Source organism: Mustela nigripes, chromosome 9 (genome assembly GCF_022355385.1).
Source record: "Mustela nigripes isolate SB6536 chromosome 9, MUSNIG.SB6536, whole genome shotgun sequence".
NCBI classification, from domain to species: Eukaryota; Metazoa; Chordata; class Mammalia; order Carnivora; family Mustelidae; genus Mustela; species Mustela nigripes.
This window is the reverse complement of record NC_081565.1, coordinates 89455342-89474973: the sequence shown is the minus strand read 5'-3', so window position 1 is coordinate 89474973 and position 19632 is coordinate 89455342. Positions and strand designations below refer to the sequence as shown.

The following is a 19632-nucleotide window of genomic DNA, read 5'->3' as shown; positions in this document are numbered from 1 at the left end:
CCGCACGGTCTGTCCACACACTTGTGCTGGGCAGGTTCCCAGCAGAGCCGGCAAAGCAGCCTGGGGGTGCAGGAGACCTTGGAGATGTGGGGGCCCCCCAAAGGTTGCAGTCGGCCAGGCTCCCAGAAAGGACAAGCTGGTCCCTTAGCAGGTGGCGAGGAAGGGCGGTAAGGAGGTCCTTCATCGGAACCGGTGCCGGATCCCGCAAGGCCCTGCCAGGGCAGGGGGCAGCCCCTGAGGCCTGCGGGGAGAGGCGGCGGAGGGCCAGCCGGGAGGCGGGCGGAGGGAGAGGAGTGGCGAGGAAGGTGAAGAAAGGGGAGGGCGAAGGGGAGGAGGAGACGTGGGGGAGGAGCAGTCGGGCCGGATCGGGCGGGGAGGAGGCGGCGGCGGGAACGGGAGGCGGGAGCGGAGGAGGGGCCTGCGCGCCGCCCCGCGCCCTCCCTCCCGCGCCGGCCTCCGCGCCCTCGCGCGCCGCAGCATCCCCGCGCCGCCGGGCCCCGCCGCCCTCCGAGCCCGGCCCGAGCCGCCCGCCGCCGCCGCCCCGCCCGCCGCCGCCATTCCTGCGCCCGCGCTCGCGGGGCCGGGCAGTGCCGGGACGCGCGGCCAGGACGCGCCACGCCAGGTAAGGGCCGGCGGACGGCGGGAGCGCGCGGGCCTGGCAGGTGCGCTGGGGCCGCCGGACCCTCCCGGACGCCCCGGGCCCCCGATAGGCCCCCGGAGCCTCCACCCCGCCAGACCCTCCCGGAGTCTCCGCCCCGGACACCCCCCACCGACTCCTCCCCGACCCCCGGACCCTCTAGGAGTCCCCGCCTTGGATCCTCCCGGAGTATCCTCCTGGGAGCCCCCGGGCCCCTCCCAGGACCTCCGGGACCCCTCCCCTCCCGAGCCCCGCTCAGGCCCGGCGCGCAGGTGGCCCTGGGGGCGCTGGGCGCGCAGCCGATGCGGGCTGCGAGCGGGGGGCGGCGCTCGGACCAGGCCCGCCGCGCCCCTGGCCGCTGGGCCCCCGCCGGCTCCGGCCACTCGGGCCTGGCAGGGCTCCGCGGGCTTCTATTTCGGTCCGGAGGCCGCCGCCGCCGTGCGCCCGAGCGGAGGCGCGCACTCAGACAGGTGGGGCAGGTCAGGGCCCTGGCGGGGAGTGCTGCAGGCCTCGGCTTCCTTCAGGGTTTTGGCTGCGTGATTCCGGAGCAGCCAAGGAGACGGAGCCGCCTTAGCTGGGGCTGCACCTGTTGCGGCCGCTTGGTGAGCGGCGGGGAGCTGAAGCCACCGGGGTTTTGCCAGTGCACACAGGAACAGGAGAGTTGGTGGCGGTCCTTCTCTTGGTTTATTGGATTTGATACTGGGGTTGGGGGGATGCACGTGAGTGTGTAGGTGGGCAGTTTACGGAAAATAAGGCCTGTTGTCCAGGGCTGGGCCCTGCTGGCCAGTCCTGTGTCTCCTGAAGTTGTTCTGTTTTTGTTTTTAAAAGGCTGCCCTTACCTTGAGCATAGCCAGGGCCAGGGGTGGCCAGCCCGCTGCAGGCCAGGCCGGACCTGGGGCTTGTGGCCAAGCAGCCGGCCCTCCTGTTCTGAGGCTATTCAGGTCCACCAGGCGCCACGGAGCGGAAGTTTCCTTTGCCGCGGGTGAGGTGACATCGTGGGCCGTCACCTCATATCTGCCCCCGGCCCGGGGCCAGCTGCTGGCGTCCTGGGCACCGTTATTTGCGAGTGTTTACTGTGTCCCAGAAACAGGCGGCCTCAGCCGGCGCAGGGGCCAGGATTCTGGTGGAGATAATGCCCCAATTGTCCCTGGAACGGTTGGTGTCTGTGCAGATTGTCTGCAAAAACAGAGGAGCATAAAGCCAGCCTGCTCTGAGTACCCCCAGCACCGTGTGCTACCAGGGGTCAGCCTCGGGAACGAGGGCGTGGGGAGGGCCTCGCTGGCTGTGTCTGTGGCCAAGGACTGGCTCTCGCAGAGCCAGACCCTCACTTCAGGCTGGAAGGGTCGGCAGTACCCCTAGTAGGTGAATGAAACGAAGGAAAGCTAATCAGTGACACTGAGGGGAAGCTCTGCTCAGTTCCTCCTTGCAGGACCGTGAGCTGGGGTGGGGGGAGTGGCTGACTCCCCATGACGGGCTCTGCCATCTGTTTGTCTGCCTCCGAAATAGTACTGTGGAGTTCCTCTGCCCACCCTCTGCCCAGACCAGCACACGTCTGTTGGGAAAGGCGTCTTTGCCGAGCCCCCGTCTGCTGGGGACTGGGGTGGGCTGCTGGCCTGGCTCAGGCCCCGGCAGGCAGTGCCCACACCCGAGCTGGGGTGTGGGGTGCACAGCTGTCCAGTGGCTCTGTGGTGGGGTGGGGGTTGGGGGAAGCAGGGAGACGAACCTTAATGACATCATTCACTTGAGATCCCCTCCGTGTGGGTTATCGGAGGCTCATTTCCTCTTGAGAGCCTAACCCACACCAGGCAGGGATGCCTTGGCCAGTCTTGGGAGCGCACGCTAATGGCCAGCTCCGGTGCCCGCGCGTAACAAAATCAATAACGCACTGCAAAGATCAGGTCCTCTGCCTCTCCCACACCCAGTGTAGACAGGCCCAGGCCTCCGGGCCCTCCCCTCTGGCCGCCACAGCTCCTCCGCACCACCAGGCTGTGGCCATCTGGGGACGTCTTGGGACGTCTTGGGGCGTCGACCGAGTGCAGGGCCGGTCAGGCAGGCTCCTTGGCGCTGGAACCGGGGCTCAGCTCGCAGCAATTTCCAGGCCGCCCGCTGTTGGTGGGAGTGACACGGGGAAAGCAGGACTGACGAGGAGGAAATAACTGCTGATTCGGGAGGGCGCGTGGCGGGCCTCGCCTGGAGCAGGGGTGGCGTTTGTTGGCACAATGAAGGTGATCTGGGGGCTGCGCAGATGGCCCATCCCAGCTCCTCGAACAGCTCACCTCAGTTTGCCTGACCCTCCCGGAGCGCCATGCCAGGGCCGGCTCTCTGCGCCTGCAGCCTCTCCGGGGCTTTGCAGCGGCCCAGCTCTTCCGAGGTCCGGGTGCACCTGCCACGGGAGGGGGTCCCTCCTGCGGTCTCAGAGTCTCAGATGCCGTCCAGGAGCGCGCAGACTGCACACTCTGCCTGGGTCACTTCTTAGCAGCAACCCTGGATTGCAGGCGCTGGACAAGATGCAGTCAGACCAGCACCTGATTTGACTCAAGAATCGTTCATTTTAAAAATTATGGTATTTATGAGACAGTTGATGACATGACTCTTGAGCTGTGGACACGGGAGTGTGTGGAGAGGAAGTGAGAAGGCATTTGGGGTGTTTCTGAGCAGCTGGGGGGGGTGGGGGCGAGGAGGGGAAGCCTGTGGGGGTGGTGCTGGGAGGGTCTGAGCGAAGGTACCTTGTCAACCGTCCTTACTTGGTTCTGTCCGCTTCCCTTTATTTTCAAAATTCTCCATAATAAACTTAATTGGAAACTAAGAACCGCACGTCCCCTCCTAGAAACACGCCAGAGGTCCCTCAGTTCAAGGCACAGTGTGGAGAGAGGCTTCCTTCAATAGAAGTGCCGACGCATGAAGTGAAACTGCACTTCTTTGTGGAGAACCTGTAGAAGGAGCCGGTTTTCATGTGTGCACATGTCCGAAGCAACCTGGCCGGGCACACAGTGTCTGTTGAACAGATCATTGTGGAGTGCCTGCTGTGGCCAGCGGGAGCTGCTCGGGACCCCAGGGCAGGGGTGTGTTATGTGTGTGTGTGTGTGTGTACATGCGTGTGTGCATGCATGTGCTGGTATGTGTGTGTGTGCATGTGTGCGTGGGTGTGCACAAGTGCTCTGTATGCGCACACATGTGTGCGTGTATGTATGTGTGTGTGAGTGCTGTGTATCTGGGTGTGTGTGTGCTGCATATGTCTGCGTGTGTGTGCATGAGTGTGTGTATGTGTGCGTGGGTGTGTACGAGTGCTATGTGTGCATGCTGTGTGTGCGTGTGTGAGTGTGCATGCTGTGCCCTGTCTGTGTGTGCACATGTGTGTGCGTGTAGGTGTATGTGTGTGTGAGTGCTGTGTATCTGGGTGTGTGTGCTGTATATGTTTGCAAGTGTGTATATGTGCTGTGAGTGCATGAGTGTGTGCGTGTGTGTTGGAGGCGGAAGTACGCCTCGTGCATTTGGGGAAGCACAGGGAAAGGATGAAAGAGGAAGGGGACCTCTGTGCGCTTCTGCTCAGTTTGTGGCTTTTGTAATGGAACTGTTTTTTCAGCCTAAAAATTAATCTTTAAGAAGGGTGTCTCCATTAGGTAATATAATATCCTCTCCTAGACGTTCCAGGTTTCTAAATCTAATTTTTTTTTTAAAGATTTTATTTATTTATTTATTTGACAGAGAGAGATCACAAGTACACAGAGAGGCAGGCAGAGAGAGAGAGGAGGAAGCAGGCTCCCCGCTGAGCAGAGAGCCCGGTGTGGGGCTCGATCCCAGGACCCTGGGATCACGACCTGAGCCGAAGGCAGCGGCCTAACCCACGGAGCCCCCCAGGCGCCCCTCTAAATGTAAATTTATTATAAGCGGGACTTGCTGTGTAGAGATCCGTGTTCGCGCACCGTGTGAGGGGATGGCGGGGCTTCATGAGGCTCCCGTGAGTCAGAGGTCACCGGCCTCTGAGCGAGGGCTCTGCGGGCTGCGAGGCGGCGGACGTGCGTGCCTCCCCCCGGCGGCCGGGGACCAGCCGCAGAGCCCGAGCCTGGAGCGCCCGAGTCGTGGGGGCTGCCGGCCGGCAGCGGTCTGGGCTCTGCTGGGCTCTGCTGGGCTCTGCTGGGGCCTGGGGCAAGGGGACCTGAGCCCCACGCACGCCGGTCCTGGCTCGGGGGACGCTCGACCCGGTACGGCCCAGCCGCGAGCGCTCCGAGCCCGTGGGGCCGTTCCCACGCCGGGCGGCCACCTGGGGCCGTTCCTCCGCGTCCCTTTCCGCGAGCGGCGGGTTCGCCCCTGAGCTGACCTGACCTGCAGCCGCACTCGCTGAAGGTGACCGTGCGCCTGCGAAGCGGAGCGCGCCCGGCCCGGGGCCCTGCGCCCCATTTTCCTCGTGCAGGACGTTCCAGACGCCCTTCTCGGCCGAGGAGAATTTGCGGGGTCCAGCCGCCGGGTCGGTCGCAGCCCTGCGGGCTTGCGGGGCGGCCGCGCTCGCTCGGGCAGCGGCGGGAGGGGCAGCTCTGGGGCCGCGGGGCCGGCGCGGCCGCTTGGGGTCCGATTCGGCGGGCCGCGGCGGCGCAGGTGCGGGCGCGGGCGTCGCGGGGCGTGCGGGCCGCTGGCCCGCGTGCGGGGACCGTGGCGCTCCCGGCGGGGCGGCAGCCGAGGAGGCCGGGGCCCCCGGACTCTGGGCTCCGCGACCCGAGGGCTGCCCTGGCGTCGGCCGGAGGTGGGGCCGCCGCGGGGGCGGTCACGGTCCGGGTCGCGCCTGTGACCCGGGCAGCCGCGAGGAGCTGGTCGGCGCCGAGGCGGGGCGTCGCCGCGGGGGCAGGCGTGGAGCTCGGGTCGGTCCCTCGTGGCCCGCTGTTCTCGGACGTTCCGGCGCCAGCGCGCGAGCACGCATGCGCGGGCGGGGCGGGGGCGGGGAGTGGGCGGGGCGGGGCGAGTCGGGGGCGGGGCGTGGGCGGGGCGTGGGCGGGGCGGGGCGTGGGCGGGGCGGGGCGAGCGTCACCGCGACGCGCCGAGCGGGGAGCCCGCCGCGGGGCCCGGCGACCCGCAGACCCCGGCCTGAGCGGAGCGCGCGGGTCGGACCCTCAAGCCGCGGAGCCAGGCGGGCGCCCCCAGGGATGAAGCTTGTAAAGCTGCGAGTCAGCCCGGGACCCCAGAGGTAGGGGCGGACAGGACACGCGGAGGGACCCCGAGCGGCGGCCGGCGATGGGGGACCCGGACCGGCCAGCGAGGGGTCCGTGCGGTGACGGCTGAGAGCGGACCCGCACCCTGGAGGCGTCGGGACCCGAGGGCGCCTCGGGGAGTGGCCGGCCAAGAGTCCGGGAGGCGGGAGGGGGGGTTGCGGCCCCTGTTCGGCGCCCCCACGCCCCCCATCCCCTCCCGACCCCCCACCCGTGTCCGCGCGCTGTGGAGGCGGGTGACACCCTGTCTGAGCAGGGCCAGGAGCTCAGGGCTGGGCACAGGGCCAAGTGCGGGAGGCGGCGGGACAGCGTCGGCCGGTGCGCGGGCTGGAGAAGGGAGAAGGCCAGGTCCACTGCGGGGCGGGTCTGGCCAGAAACCGAGTCTGGAAGTGGGGCCCGTACTGGGGTCTGTGTGGTCGCAGGGGGACCATGAATGTTCCCCCCAGGGTGTGACCTGGTGTGACCTCCAGGTGTGAGCCACCACTGAGAACCGGGGTCTGGTCTAGGACAGCGACTTCGTCCCAGGGCACCTGACCGCCAACTGAGAGCAGGTCTGGGAAGGCGCGTCCTTCACCAGCTCTCATGAGGTGTGATTGTCACAGAGCAATAGTCTCATTTTCAGGGCACGCGGGGTGTTTTGAGAAAGGGGCACAGGCACGCGGCTGTCACCGTCACGGTGACACAGGCCAGGCCTGGCGTCTGCCCTCAGCCCTGGGGTTGGATGTGCCGCACCCACGCAGCCATTCACGGCCCTGCCACATGCCGGGGGGCTTGGCGCTCTCACGGCAGGGTTGCCTGGGGCGACCCAGACCCTTGGGCCTGTGAGCGCACCCCACATTCCCTCCTGCCTTTTGCACCCAACCCCCCACGCAGGCCATCGGCGCTCTGTTGAGATTACGTTGCGGTTGACCGAGACATGTTTCCTCAAGAGTTTCAGAACGAGGCCTGTCCCCGGCCCGTGGGCCCAGCTGCCCCCACGCAGCGCGATGGTTTTGAGTCACACGTGGCTGTGTGTGTGGGATCTCCGCGTCTGTTAGGGCTGAGTTCTGTTGAAGGGTTGGGTGTCCCGGGATTTCATGATTCGTGCACCTGCTGGGGGATGTTGGGAACAAAAGTGCCCTGGGCTACAGCTCAACCCGGGAGGATACTTGGCCTCGCCTCCAAGAAGACGCAGAAGGGACGGAGAGGCCCAGGGTAGGACGGTCACTGTCATCCGTCACCAGGCAAGCAGGGTAGGACGGTCACCGTCATCCGTCACCAGGCAAGCAGGGAGCAAAACCACGATGAGACGCTGCTTCCCATGCACCAGACGGGCTCTTGCCCAGAAAGACGGTTGGGGAGCACGGGAGGAGTGAGAGCCCGGTGCCCCGCTGGCGGGAAGGGGACGTCGCGCAGGACGGTGAGTCCTCGAGGAGCTCAGTGTAGGTGGCCTGGGGACCCAGCAGTTCCACCCTAGGGCATCTGCCCAGAAGAGCAGAAGACAGGCGTTCGAGCTGGATGCTGCGTGGGGCTGTTCGGATGGGCCGCCGGGGACAGCCACGGGTTGGGAGCCACGCGGGTTCAGTGGATGTGTGGCCTGGTGGACGTGTCCTGCCACGCGGGGATGAAGCCAGGCCCCTGGGAAACATTGTGCTGAGTGAACAGAGGCGTGGACAGCGATGTGTGGTGTGATTCCATTTACAGGAAGTGTCCGGAATCGGCATGTCCGTGAGATGGGGAGCTGGGGGCACGGAAGGGGGGTTCATGTGTGCGGGGTTTCCTTCTGGGCTGAAGAAAGGGCTCTGGGGCCGCGTCCTGGTCATGGTTGCACAGTGCTGGGCGTGTCCTTTGCGTGTCCGCATGGTACACTTGAACGTGGTAAATGTTGCCTTGCGTGTGCTTTATGACAAAACGCAGTATAAAGCGTGCGTGTCCGTGTGCACGTCTTGGTGTGGACATGGGCTCTCCTCCTCCTGGGTGGCTGCCAACGAGAGCGCCTGTAGGGTATGCTGCAAGCGTCTATTATTTGACCTTTTAAGAAACTGGCAGCCTGTTTCCACAGGGCTTGGATCACTTCCCGTCCCCGTGCTGACGTGTGAAAGGCGGTTTCCCAGCCCTCCTGACACCTGCTGTCACCGTCCTTATCTTTAGCTTTCTGATGCGTTTTATGTGCTGTGTCCTCGAGCTGGGCAGCTTCTCCTGGGTTTATGTGAAAATATTCTGTGAAGGACCTGTTCACGTCCTCTGCCCATGTGTGAGTGGGGCTGTCTTCTGCCGTTTGGGTTCTGAAGCTAGTCCCGTGTTGTGGATTCAGGTCCCTTGTCCGATTTGTGTATCGCAAATATTTTCCCTGTCTGTGGCTCGCCGTTTTACTTTATTAATGACCTCCTTCAAAGGGCAGATGTTTTCGGTTCTGATTAAATCCCGTTTTATCAACTGTTTTTAGCAGTTTGTGCTTTTTGGGTCTTATTCACAGAATCCTTGCCTGAGGCCTATTGTCGTGGAGATTCTCTCCTGAAAACATTATGGGTGTATCCCTTATGCTGAGATCTCTTGTCCACTTTGAGTTTGCTTTTAACTGGAAAGTGCCCGGGATTGAGGTTCCTTCTTTTCCATATTGCGTGACCGGTCCCAGTACCATTTTGTTTAAAGACACGATCCTTCCCGTTGGCCTCTCTTGGCACGGTATTTGGAAAGTACCCGAGCTCATCGGTGTGGCTGTTTCTGGGCTTGATTCGGGTCCGGATTATTCCTCGTCCGCCCCGCAACCGTCACGTCTCCGTGGCTGTTGCCTTATGAAAAGTCTTGTAGTTAGGAGGTGAGAGGCTCCCAGTTGAGCTCTGTTTCCAAGATGGTTTTGTCTAGTGTAGACCCTTTGCATTTCCATAGGAATTTAAAATCTACTTGTCAACTTCTGTGAAAACACTTGCTCGGGTTGTGACTGGGATCACATCAACTCCTTAAATCACTCTGGGAAGACTTGACGACTTCACCACACGGAGTCTCCGAGCCAGCAAGCGTGGGCCGCCCCCCATCCTTGCCCGTCTTCCCCGTGTCTCCTAGCGGTGACTTGCCGAGGCCCCGGTAAAGGTTTTGTGCGTGTCTGTTGGATGTATTCATAAGTAGTTCATGGTTTTGAACGCTGTTATGAATGGATTTCTTAAAGTTTTATTTTGCAGTTTATTGCGAGTGTTTATAATTGATTTTTTTATTGCTTGTTCATCCTGTGAACTTTTTAAGTTTATTTATTTGTTTGAGTAGCTTTTCCTATAGTCTCTTAAGAGTTTATACGTAGATGACTCTGAGAGTTATGAGTACGGACCATTGACTTCTTTCCAATCGGAATGCTGTCTGTTTCTTCTCTTTTTTTTTTCTCCCGTCTAGAACCTTTAGGACAGTGTTTCACGGAAATGGTCACAGTGGACATTCTTGCCTGTTCCCATCATAGAAAGAAAGAACTTAATGCTTCTTCATGAAATAGGGTGTTAGGTGAAGATCCTGTCTGGATCCCTTTGATGAGGGCGAGGGAGGTGTCACATTTGCTGAAAGTTTTTATCTTAAATGGATGTTGAACTTTGTCATATGCTTTTTTTGTATCTATGGAGAAGATTGTATGATTTTTTTTCATAAAAAAAATTATGTTGATTTTCTTTTGCATGTTAAAGACCCTCACATTCCTGGCACAAACTCCAGAAGGCCCTGAAGTATTATTTGTCCTACATATTGCTGGATTTAATTTACTGCAGTTTTGCCAAGGAGATTTATAACTACGTTCATGAAGATTATTGTGGTCTTGTAATATCGGTCTGCTTTCAGTATCAGGGTAACCTTGGCCCCACACAGTGATTTGGGAAGTAATCCTTCTTCAGTTATTTATTATTTTTTTTAAAGATTTGTTTACTTAATTTAGAGAGAGCATGCATGCGAGCATGTGAGCAGGGAGAGGGACAGAGGAAGAGGGAGAATCTCAAGCAGGCTCTGCGCTGAGTGCGGAGGCTGCCACGGGGCTCGATCCCACAACCTTGAGATCATGACCTGAGCTGAAACCAAGAGTCAGAGGCTTAACTGACTGAGCCATCCAGGCGCCCCTTTATTTATTTATTTTTTTAAAGAGAGCCTGTGTGGGAGCATGTTGTTTCTTCCTTACGCGTGTGATCAAATTTACTAGTGAAGCCATCTGGGGTGTTCTTTATGGGGAGGCTTTCAAGTATGAATTCAATGTCTTGACGTCGGGCTGCTGAACTTCTCTGTAGGTCGATCCTGGTGTTCTGTGTGTTTCAAGGAATCTGTCCATTTTCTCTGAGGTGTCAAACGTTGCCCCATAATATTCTTTTAATATACTTTTAACGTCTGTGGAATCTGCGTGATGTTCCCTCTTTCCTTCTGAGCCTGGAGTCTCACAGTGCCTGGCCCCCCAGCCACCCAGTCAACTCTGGGCTCTGCACAGGAGGGAGGCCACAGACCAGTGGTCTTGACAAGCTGCTCCGGTCATTCTAACCTGCAGCCAGCCCTGGGAACCTTCGAGGTAGAGGGAGAGATTGGCCACACTTCCTGGTGTCCCAGGAGGTGCCCCAGGGCAGGCGGAGGCAGATCGGAGAGAGAGCAGGACAGGAGGCCCGCAGTCCGCGTGCAGGTGCTGTCCAGGGAAGGCCGGCCGGCAGGCGGAGACCTCCATGGGGATGTGGGGCTCCCCAACCTGGCCAGCCTCAGTGGGGCCCACGGCTATGGAGGTCCCAGGATGTGCCTGACCCTGGGTGCAGCAGAGCAGGGCACAAGGCCTGCTTGGCTGGGCGGTGGTTTGTGAAGTCCAGTTTACTGCCAGACTCTGTCTACAGCAGAAGTCACCCCGCGTGAGGTCCTGCCGTGTGAGTTCGGATGCACAGTCCCGAAACCACCTCCAAATCACGATGTGGAAAATTTCCTTAACTCTGCAGACTTCCTTGTGCTCTCTGGCGTCCGAGCCTTTTCCCCACCCCCAGCAACTATAGATCCGTTTTCCGTCCCCGTAGACTTTTCCAGAGCATCACGTAAGTGGAATCCTCGAGTTGGACTGGGCAGGCGTGGGACCAGTGGTGACTGCTGTCAGAGCCAGCTAGAGGGGTGACTCCAGCACCCTTACTGATGCGTTGAGAAGGCAGGGGTGGGCACGGGGAGGCCATTATGGGAAGGAATGACACGGCTGTTTTCACCAGATGCATCTGTCTCTGTTGCATGGAGTCCTGACAACCTGTGAGGATGTGGGGGATGGAGGGAATTAGAAATTCTTTCATGGGGTCACTCTGCCGGAGCCTGGGAGCCCAGGAGCTCTGACCTGAGGCCGCAGGGAGACTTTCCCTGGGCAGCACCTCGAGTGCACCTGTCAGGGCGTTTTAAAGATTTTAAGGATGTTCGTGTCCTTGGCCAATGTAGCTCGCCGTCTAGAAGTGTATCCGCAGGAATCATGGGTCTAGGGAGGTGTTTGTAGGTAGAAAGTCTGGATACAGGTCTGAGGGAGGGCCGGAGATGGGGAGTCACGGGGTGGGGCAGCCGGGCTCCCGGAGGCCCAGTGCGGAGCGTGACCGTGGGAAGGGGAGTCAGCACAGTGCGGCAGGCGGTCCGGCCGCCCATGCTGAGGCCGTGGGCTCCGCAGGGATCTGTGTTTACCTGGAAGGGAGTACACGGTGCTCTTGAAAAAACTGTGCAGCTGAGTCCTTCTCAAGCATGGCTTTGATTCCCCGTGCGTCCCAACTCCATGTCTGCCAACAAGGGTCTTTGGCTCTCCTCATTCCCTTGCCACAGTCCCGGAGTCGCGGGTGTTTGACGGGCATCTCCGTGGCTCCCGGGGGGTCCATGGTGCTTGTCTCCTATGTCTGAACTTTCCTGAGCACGCGCACGTGTACACACACACGCACACACACACACACACACGGACATCCTGAGAGCCTGGCCGACTTCTCTGCGGCCTCTCATACCTGCCTTGCTTAACAAGCAGGTGGGTGTTTTATTGTCTGCTGTGCTTTTAAGTGGAAAACATGCTATGGGAAGTAGGGCTGCTGCCTCGGTCCCCCCAGTACAGGTGAGGGCCAGGGCAGGAGTGTGTGGAGGCCAGATGCACTCACGAGAGGGGGGGCCCACAGGCCTGGTGGTGGGTGCAGGCTCTCCTCCCCACCTTGGCCTGTCTCTGTAGCAGGGCCGGCCCCGCCCGGGGGGTGGTGGGGTCAGCCGGCAGCAGCGGGGGGAGGCAGGGACCGGGGAACCACGGACTGAGAGGACAGTGACAGATCCCTTGTTGGCAAACACGGATCCAGGATGCACATGCAGTTCCGTGGCCTGTGCAAAAGCAAGCTTTAGAGAGGTCTCAGTACGTTTATAGTATTTCCAAAACATTTTTTTATAGAATGTTAAAATTTCATAGCAGTTAGGAAGCCTGGCCACTTTCCGACCCTGAGAGTGACTTATGGATAAGATGTGCATTTTATACTGTGACCAGCACATGTGTGTATGTGTGTGTACCCATGCACACACATGTGCACAGACTGCACACGTGCACACATAGTGTACACACACATGTGCACACCGTACCCATGCACACACGCATGCGCAGACAGTACCCGTGCACACATAGCGTACACGCACACATGTGCACACCGTACTCATGCACACACGTGTGTGCAGACAGTACCCATGCACATGTGCACACATAGTGTACACACACATGTGCACACCATACCCATGCACACATACGTGCACACATACCTGTGCACACAGTGTACACACATACATGTGCACACCGTACCCATGCACACACACATGTGCGGACAGTACCCATGCACACGTGCACACATAGCATACACATGTGCGCACACTGTACCCATGCACACACATGTGCGCACACAGCACACACGCACATGCGTGCACGCAACACTGGTGCACACATACGTAAACACACAGCACACACGCACATGTGTGCACGCGGTACCCGGGAACATGTGTGCACATACATATGTGCACACACACGCACACACACCCCTAAAGCCGCAGATTTCCTTAGGAGAGCACTCACCCCTACCTACACACAATACTTGTGGTATGGGTTCAGTCGCATCTAATTTAAAAGCTGTTTCTGTGCACCCCCCAGTTTGAATCCCCCGCCCCTGCCATGACGTCCGGCTCTGTGTGTCACTGCAGGGATGTTTGCACACCGCGGCGGGATGCGAGCTATGCATTTCATGTTCTCATGCCGGGGGTGCCCTCCTCCTTGGTTTCTGTCTGTCTGTGGCCAGGACGAAGGGGGGCCTAGAGCACAAGGGCCCGCCAGCCACGGTGGGACTGCGTGCTCGGGGGCCACAGGGCTGGGAAACTGGGTCACGGCAGAGTCCCTAAGCTAAACAGGCGGAACAGGATGGCTGGCGTGTCTTTGAAACCCGAGGGAGTGGCTTGGGTTTCAGCTGTGGGATCCTGCAAAGACTGCTGGCTCCCGTGGGTGTTCCACGTGGGGCCCACTCTTCCCCTGGCTCGGTGGACAAGACCACCCTGGGAATGTGATTTTTAAAATAGATTCTGAGGGCTGAGGTCCTGGAGAGCGGCCTTCAAGGAAAGGCAGGCCCGTGTCACCTGCGGTGACCACCTGAGACTCCCTGAGCCTGGGCCGCGGGCCTGCCGTGAGCAGGAAGGGTGAGCGTCACATCCAGTGGGCTCCTCTTGTCATGTAGCAGGTGGTCAGCTCTTCATTGTCGCCGTGTTTCCAGACCAAGGGCAAACCAGAAGGAGCGCCGTCCAGGTGAGAGAGGAGGCCACGGGCACGCACACCGGTGTTCTCCCAGGTGAGGCCCCGCAGGCAGCAGGTTTCCGCCGAGCCATGGGGGCCAGAGCTGTTCCCCAGCAGGACCAGACGGGAAACACAGCCCCGTTCACCGTCTACCGCCCATGCCGGCCTCCCCTCACGGCCGGGTCGTGTGAGGAGCCGAATCCTGGCTCCCGGGGCCCAGACAGCGACCTCTGCCAGGGTGTCTGCTGGGGTGTGGCGCGAAGCTGCTGCGGGGCGCGGGGTGCTTGCCTGGGAGGTCGGGGCCGGGCCACGCCGGTCAGCACCCTCTGGTCTCTGCCCTTCGGAGGTGCAGATGCCTGTCTGCTCAGGAAGCAAATGTGGCCGCAGCCTGTGGTGTCTCGGTCGTCTTCGCCCATGGAGTGACCTGCATGTGACCTCAGACTGGCCATCCTGTCCTGGGGCAGCAGGACACAGAAGCCACCGGTGGATGTGACTTGCCTTGTGAGCGCGGTGACAAGAGAGCACGTGCTAGTCGCTTCCACCCGCTGAGGCCCCTGCCCTCCGGCCACCCATGCTGCTTCGCAGTGGGTGAAGCACAGCCCCTGCCCAGCTCGGGGGCAGCCTGTCCCCACTTCCTTTTCTGACTTGAAATACAAGGGAAGGTCACCACCAACAGGAGAGCAGCTGCAGCAGACACGTCACACCCGTCTTGCTTCTCTCTCTCCCTGTCTTCCGTCCTCGGGGAGATGTTTGCACACTTCTGGTAACATGCTCACCAACAGAGCCCAGCCGTGCGGGGCCCAGAGCACCGCTGGCCCCGCGCCCCTGAGACCCCACTCCCAGCCGGTCTCCGCAGACGGGCTGCTGCTCGGTTTCCTTCTGTGCGGCCTGGCTTCTGCAGCGCACACCCCTGCGTGTCCTGGGGCATCGCCCCCCTCTAGCCCTGCGCCGCGCCGTTGTGGGCGTGCACTGCAGTGTCCGTGCCAGCCACGTGGATGGCTTGGTTTCATCCTGGGCCATTAACGGTGTGGCTGGGGCCAGTGCGTGGAACTCGTAACGGGAGCCGCGTGGGGAGAAAGGCCGTGGTTGTGAATCCACCGAGATGCCGTGCCCACCCTCCACGTGCAGCAGGTGGCCCGGGACATGGGTGCTGAGTGGGACTGTGCAGTGTGGCCCCAACAGGTGCCGTGAACATGACCCTGGGAGCAGCCCACACGTCTCACGGTCTGCACAGCAGGGAGGCCTTCCTGCCTTCTGGTAAAGCAGCGGCGAAGGAAGCGTGCCGACACCTCACGTGTGCGCACACACCATCCCCGGTTGCCGTCATGAGCGCCGGGAATGTGGCGGCTTCGAGAACGGGAACTGACGCTCTCCCGCTTCCAGGGTCCGAAACCCCAAATCAAGGCCTGGGCAGGACCACGCTCCATCCGAGGACCTAGGGGAGGCTCCTTCCTGCCTCTTCCAGGGTCGGGGGCTCCCGATGTCCCTTGCCTTGTGCCCGGTCTCTGGCTGCGGCCTCAGACGGTCACCTCCTCTGTGTCTGGGTCTCTCCTCTGCGTGTCTCTGGTGAGGACACTCATCCCTAGAATAAGGGACCACACAGATGACCCAGGATGATCCTGTCCTAACTTTGTGATGTTAACCTAATGAAATGTGCAAGGACCCTTTTTCCAAATAGGGCAGTGTCCATGGGCTGTGGGACCTGCTGTGGCACCGGGAAAGCCAGGGAGCCACCGTGCGTGGGGCGGGAGGGAGGCCCGCGGCCTGGCGGGCAGGCCCTGGGGCCGGCTGGCCCTCACCCTCCGCAGGATGTATCTCACAGAGGCTTTATCAGCAGGAACGCGGAAACCGCGGCCGCCCTCCACGCTCGTGGGAAGTCATAGAGGTGAGCGCAGTGGAAACTCGCCGCTTGGGGAAATGATTTCTCATTGACTCAGAGGGGAAACAGGAAAGGGCCTCCTGTCTTTTCATGTGAGTTTTTATCTCTGCCGGTGGGGCCTTTTCTTTTAAGCTGCGTTTCTGCAAGGGTGTTGGGCGAATCTTTAGTGTGAACAGGAAGTCAGATATGCTGACTAAATTTTCCTGTATTTTAACGGTGTTTGTCTTATGTGGAGAATGAAGCACCTCCTCCTTGAGCCCCGGGGGAGGGGGTGCGCCACGGACCACGGCATTTCTGGGCTCCGGGCTCTCACACGTGTGTGCACACAGGTACACGCGGCCAGGGCCCTGGGCAGTTCCCTGGAGATGTGGCGATGCCCTGTAGGGCCCGGGCTTGTTTCCCCGGCACTGGGCCATGACTCCGCATGTGGCTCCGTGATGGCCACGCACCCCGTGTCCCTCACCCAATGATGGGAATCCCAGTGTTTCCGTCGGCTGTGTCCTTGACTGCCTCTCTTGGTACATCCGTGTTTGCACAGGGGGCGTCTTCTGGGAAAGCACAGCCTGCTTGGAGGTGGTTTGCACATAAGTGCTTGAGGTGTGGACACAGTCAGGCTAGAGACCAGTGGGGGCCGTCGCCTGCCTCCTGGGGCCCTTGGGGTGGGGGAACCCCCTGGCTCCAGAGCCCCTTTGTCTGCCGCTCGCAGGGGGCTTCGGCTGTGTCAGCCTGGCCCCTGGAAGGGTGGGGCCCAGGAAAAGGAACTGGTAGTGTTTGTTGTTGGCCGTGGGTGTGTAGACGTGTGGGCACGTGTGTACATGTGTGTTCCTGGAAAATAGTGCGCGGCCGACTCGAGGACTGCATTCCAGAGGCCTTCACGGACTAAGGCGGTCTGCCTGTGGGGGCTGTGGAACTTGTTGCCGTCCCTCTTCGTTGTGTTTTTAGGCAAATGATAAAATTCAGCCTCTACCCCTGGGTGCCCTCCCTGCCTCTCGCTTGTCCGGAAAGGTACAGCACGTGTGAGAACTCACTGTGACGTCCTTCACGACAGTGGGTCTTCCTGACCGCACGCTCTGCGCGCTGCGTGGGGAGTCCCCAATCGTCCACCCACGAGGCTTTCCCTGGAGGCCTTCGTGGGGCACTGCACGCTCAAGGGATCCGCCGTCTCCCCGCGGGGAGGTTCTGCTCAGACGTGGGGGTGGCCCAGGTCAGGGGGCCACTCAGAAGCTGTCTCGCACGTCGTAGTCAGCATTCTTCAGGAGAGGAACCAACCAGGGGTGTGTGTGTACATGTGTGCACACGGAGAGAGATGTATTTTCAGCGGTCAGCTCACGTGGTCGGGGCGGCTGGCAAGTCTGAAATCTGCAGGCTGAGCCAGCAGGTGGAGGCCCCAAACGCCTAGAGGCAGAACCTCCATTCCCCAGGGCTCTGTCTTTTCTCTGCTGAGACCTTCACCTGATTAGATGAGGCCCATACTCATTACTGAGGGCGATTTACTCAGAGCCTCCTGATTTAAATGTTGATGTCAGTGAAAAAACCCCTTCACAGAAACCTCTAGAATAGCTTGGCCAGATATCTGGCCACTGTGTTTCAGCCAACTTGACATGTAAACTGAGCCACTGGGCCCATCAATGTCCCCACGTGCCTCAGCCCCAAGCAGGACGCAGGTACTGCGTGAGTTGGCTCCCGGTGTCAGGACTCACAGCCCATCGCCAGTACCACGGGGCCAGCGCTGTCCTGCAGGAACATGGCGTTTCGTGGGCTCTGATGGCGCTTGGACCTCGTACCAGGGGAGCCCACACTTGTTGGCTGGGACCTCCCTGGACCCGAGCTTTGTTCCCACCGCCACTGGCCCTGTGCGACAGCCTCGGCACTCCGGGGGTGGGTCCGTCAGCCCCCTCCAGGCAGGCCTCACTTCCAGCTTGTGCTTGGAGGAGGCGTGTGCTCACCAGAAGTCGTGGTTCTCTGCCTCCTTGTATCTTTTCTGGGAAAAGCCTTGGTTGGGGTCCGGGTCCTGCTGTCCCATCCCTGCCCTTCCACGCGGCCGAGGCCGGCCTCCTGGGTGTCTGGCACGCTCTTATCACGCCTCTCGGCTGTCCTGATCCGTTCCTGATAGATAATAACGGCCACACTGGAAAGCAGCGTGCTGTCCTAGGGCGGGCTGGCCCACCGTGCACACGGGTCTGGAAACGACCCTCTTGGTGGGGACGGGGGGGCACACGTGAGCCCCAGGCTGCTCAGAGACGTCCCATGAAGCTTCTGGTCTGTTTTAGAGAAGCATGGCCTTGCCCGCGGCCTGGGCTGCAGCTGTGTTTCTGGCTGGCCCCGGTGCTCCTGCAGGGCCTACAGAGGGCTCTGTGGGTGCCCTGAGCCTGGCCCTGCCCGCTCGGAGTGGGGGTGGTTAGAATGTGCCGGTGCGGAAGGACAGGGTCTCACGGTGACGGCAGGTGCACGGGCGGCACAGCAGCTCCAGGCCCATGCCCAGGGTCTAACGCACTGACTGCTCTTCTCAGAGGGACCTTCCAGAACTTTCCGGGGTGGCCTGATGGGGCATTTGGGTCCTCCACAGCCAGGACCTCTAGGGCCTCCCCTGAGACAGCCCTGACACTGGACGTCAGCCCCATGTTTCACAGTGAGAAGGTTCGGCTGATTCTCATCTCTGAGGGCACAGGTCTGTCCGGAGGAGACTTGGGGAGCACATCTGATGGCTTTTCCGCGCTTTCGGCCCTGTCCTTGCTGGTTCCCGCCGGCGTGGAAGAGCCAAGGAAGCTTACACAGAGCTCAGATGCTGGTCCACGTGTCCTCAGGCTCGGTCAGGGCCGGGAGGTTGAACGGAGGGCGGCCTGAGTGCCGGGAAGGGGAGAGACCCAAGCAGTTTACAGAGAATGTTGACTTGGCTCTCTCATCTGTGTATGCAAGGGAATACCGCTGGAGATTAGGAGCGTGGAGACGTTCAAACTGGTTTATATTTATCTGCCCAGTGTAATCTTTGTGATGCTCTTATTTGGATTAAAATGACAGTGATTTCTTGACTCCAGCAGCCGCCCGGAGTTTGTGGGGAGGTTAATTCCCGCGAAGGGCTTGCTGCGCACAGCCGTCTGAATGAGTCATACTGTGTTTATCTGCGCTGTTTGCTGGTGCCAGGTGTCTACAAGCTGTGATTTGCATTTGGACATCGTTGGAGCCACGCTTCTTGGCAGTCAGCGGGGCGGCGGGAGGACCCGTGCCCAGGAGCTGGTGCCTGTGCATCCGCAAAGTGGCTGGAGATGTTCTAAATCAGGAGCCTGGCCCGCTCGGCCCAGCTGCCGAGGATTCAGAACGGCCTCGGCCCCTTGAGAAGGAGGAGGGTCCCCCTCTGCCACCAGCTGACTCGCCCAGCGTCTCTAGCTGTCTGTGCAGGTGAGGTTCTGGCTCAGGCTCTGCTCAGTGCAGGTCCAGCTAAAACGCGAGCTGGCTCTGCAGACCGCAGGTGGGTTCTACTCGGGTTTCGGAGGCCTCGTGTGGGATGCAAAGCGTGCACGACTCGGAAAATCCAGGGGGCTGGACAGAGTGACTCTCGGTCTCAGTTCTGTTCCCGAGGACACCGGGAGCAGATTGTGCCCCGTGCGTAAGGGAGCCCGCGTGCCCAGCATGCGCCGGCAAGGTCTGAGCGACGCAGGCCAGACCCAACCGGGACGTGTCTTCCTGGCGAGCTGCAGTCCAGCTTTCCTGCTCGCTTTTACAGCTTGCTTGCTGGCTTTGTGTTTACACAAACAGGGTTTTGTAAGCCTGCGTTTCTGATGGGGATAAAGGGTTTTCATTGCAGTGAAATACATACGACCTAACCTTGACCGTTCCAAGCCCAAGGAGGACAGCTCAGTGATACTAAGTCATTCACGTTGTCACGCAACCAGCACTGCCGTCTGTGCACGGGACTTTAGCAAGTCTGTGCAGGAGACTTTCTCAGCTTCCCAGCGGGAAAGCTCTGTCCCCACGCTAACCGCCAGGCGCACCCAGCCCCTGCACCCACATCTCTCTACTCCCTGTGAGGGTGACTCCACGTGGGACCCCAAACAGATGGACTTATAAAGCACTTGTGCTCTCTGTCTAGTTAAAGATAAGTGCTTTTTTTTCTTTTCTTTTCTTTTTTTTTTTTTTTTTTAAGATTTTATTTATTTGTCAGGGAGAGAAAGCAAGAGGAGAGTCAGTGGGAGAC

At 60.2% G+C, this 19632-nt stretch overlaps 1 protein-coding gene across 1 annotated transcript in view; it reads left to right on the top strand.

Annotated features, from left to right (window-relative positions):
- The first annotated feature begins 531 nt into the window (after positions 1-531).
- The window catches only part of SEMA4D (semaphorin 4D), an 83533-nt gene continuing 64432 nt past the window's right edge, over positions 532-19632 (top strand). Inside the window, exon 1 of the mRNA XM_059412090.1 lies at positions 532-622. The gene's annotated coding sequence lies outside the window, so the exon portion shown is untranslated. The remainder of the gene's footprint in view (positions 623-19632) is intronic.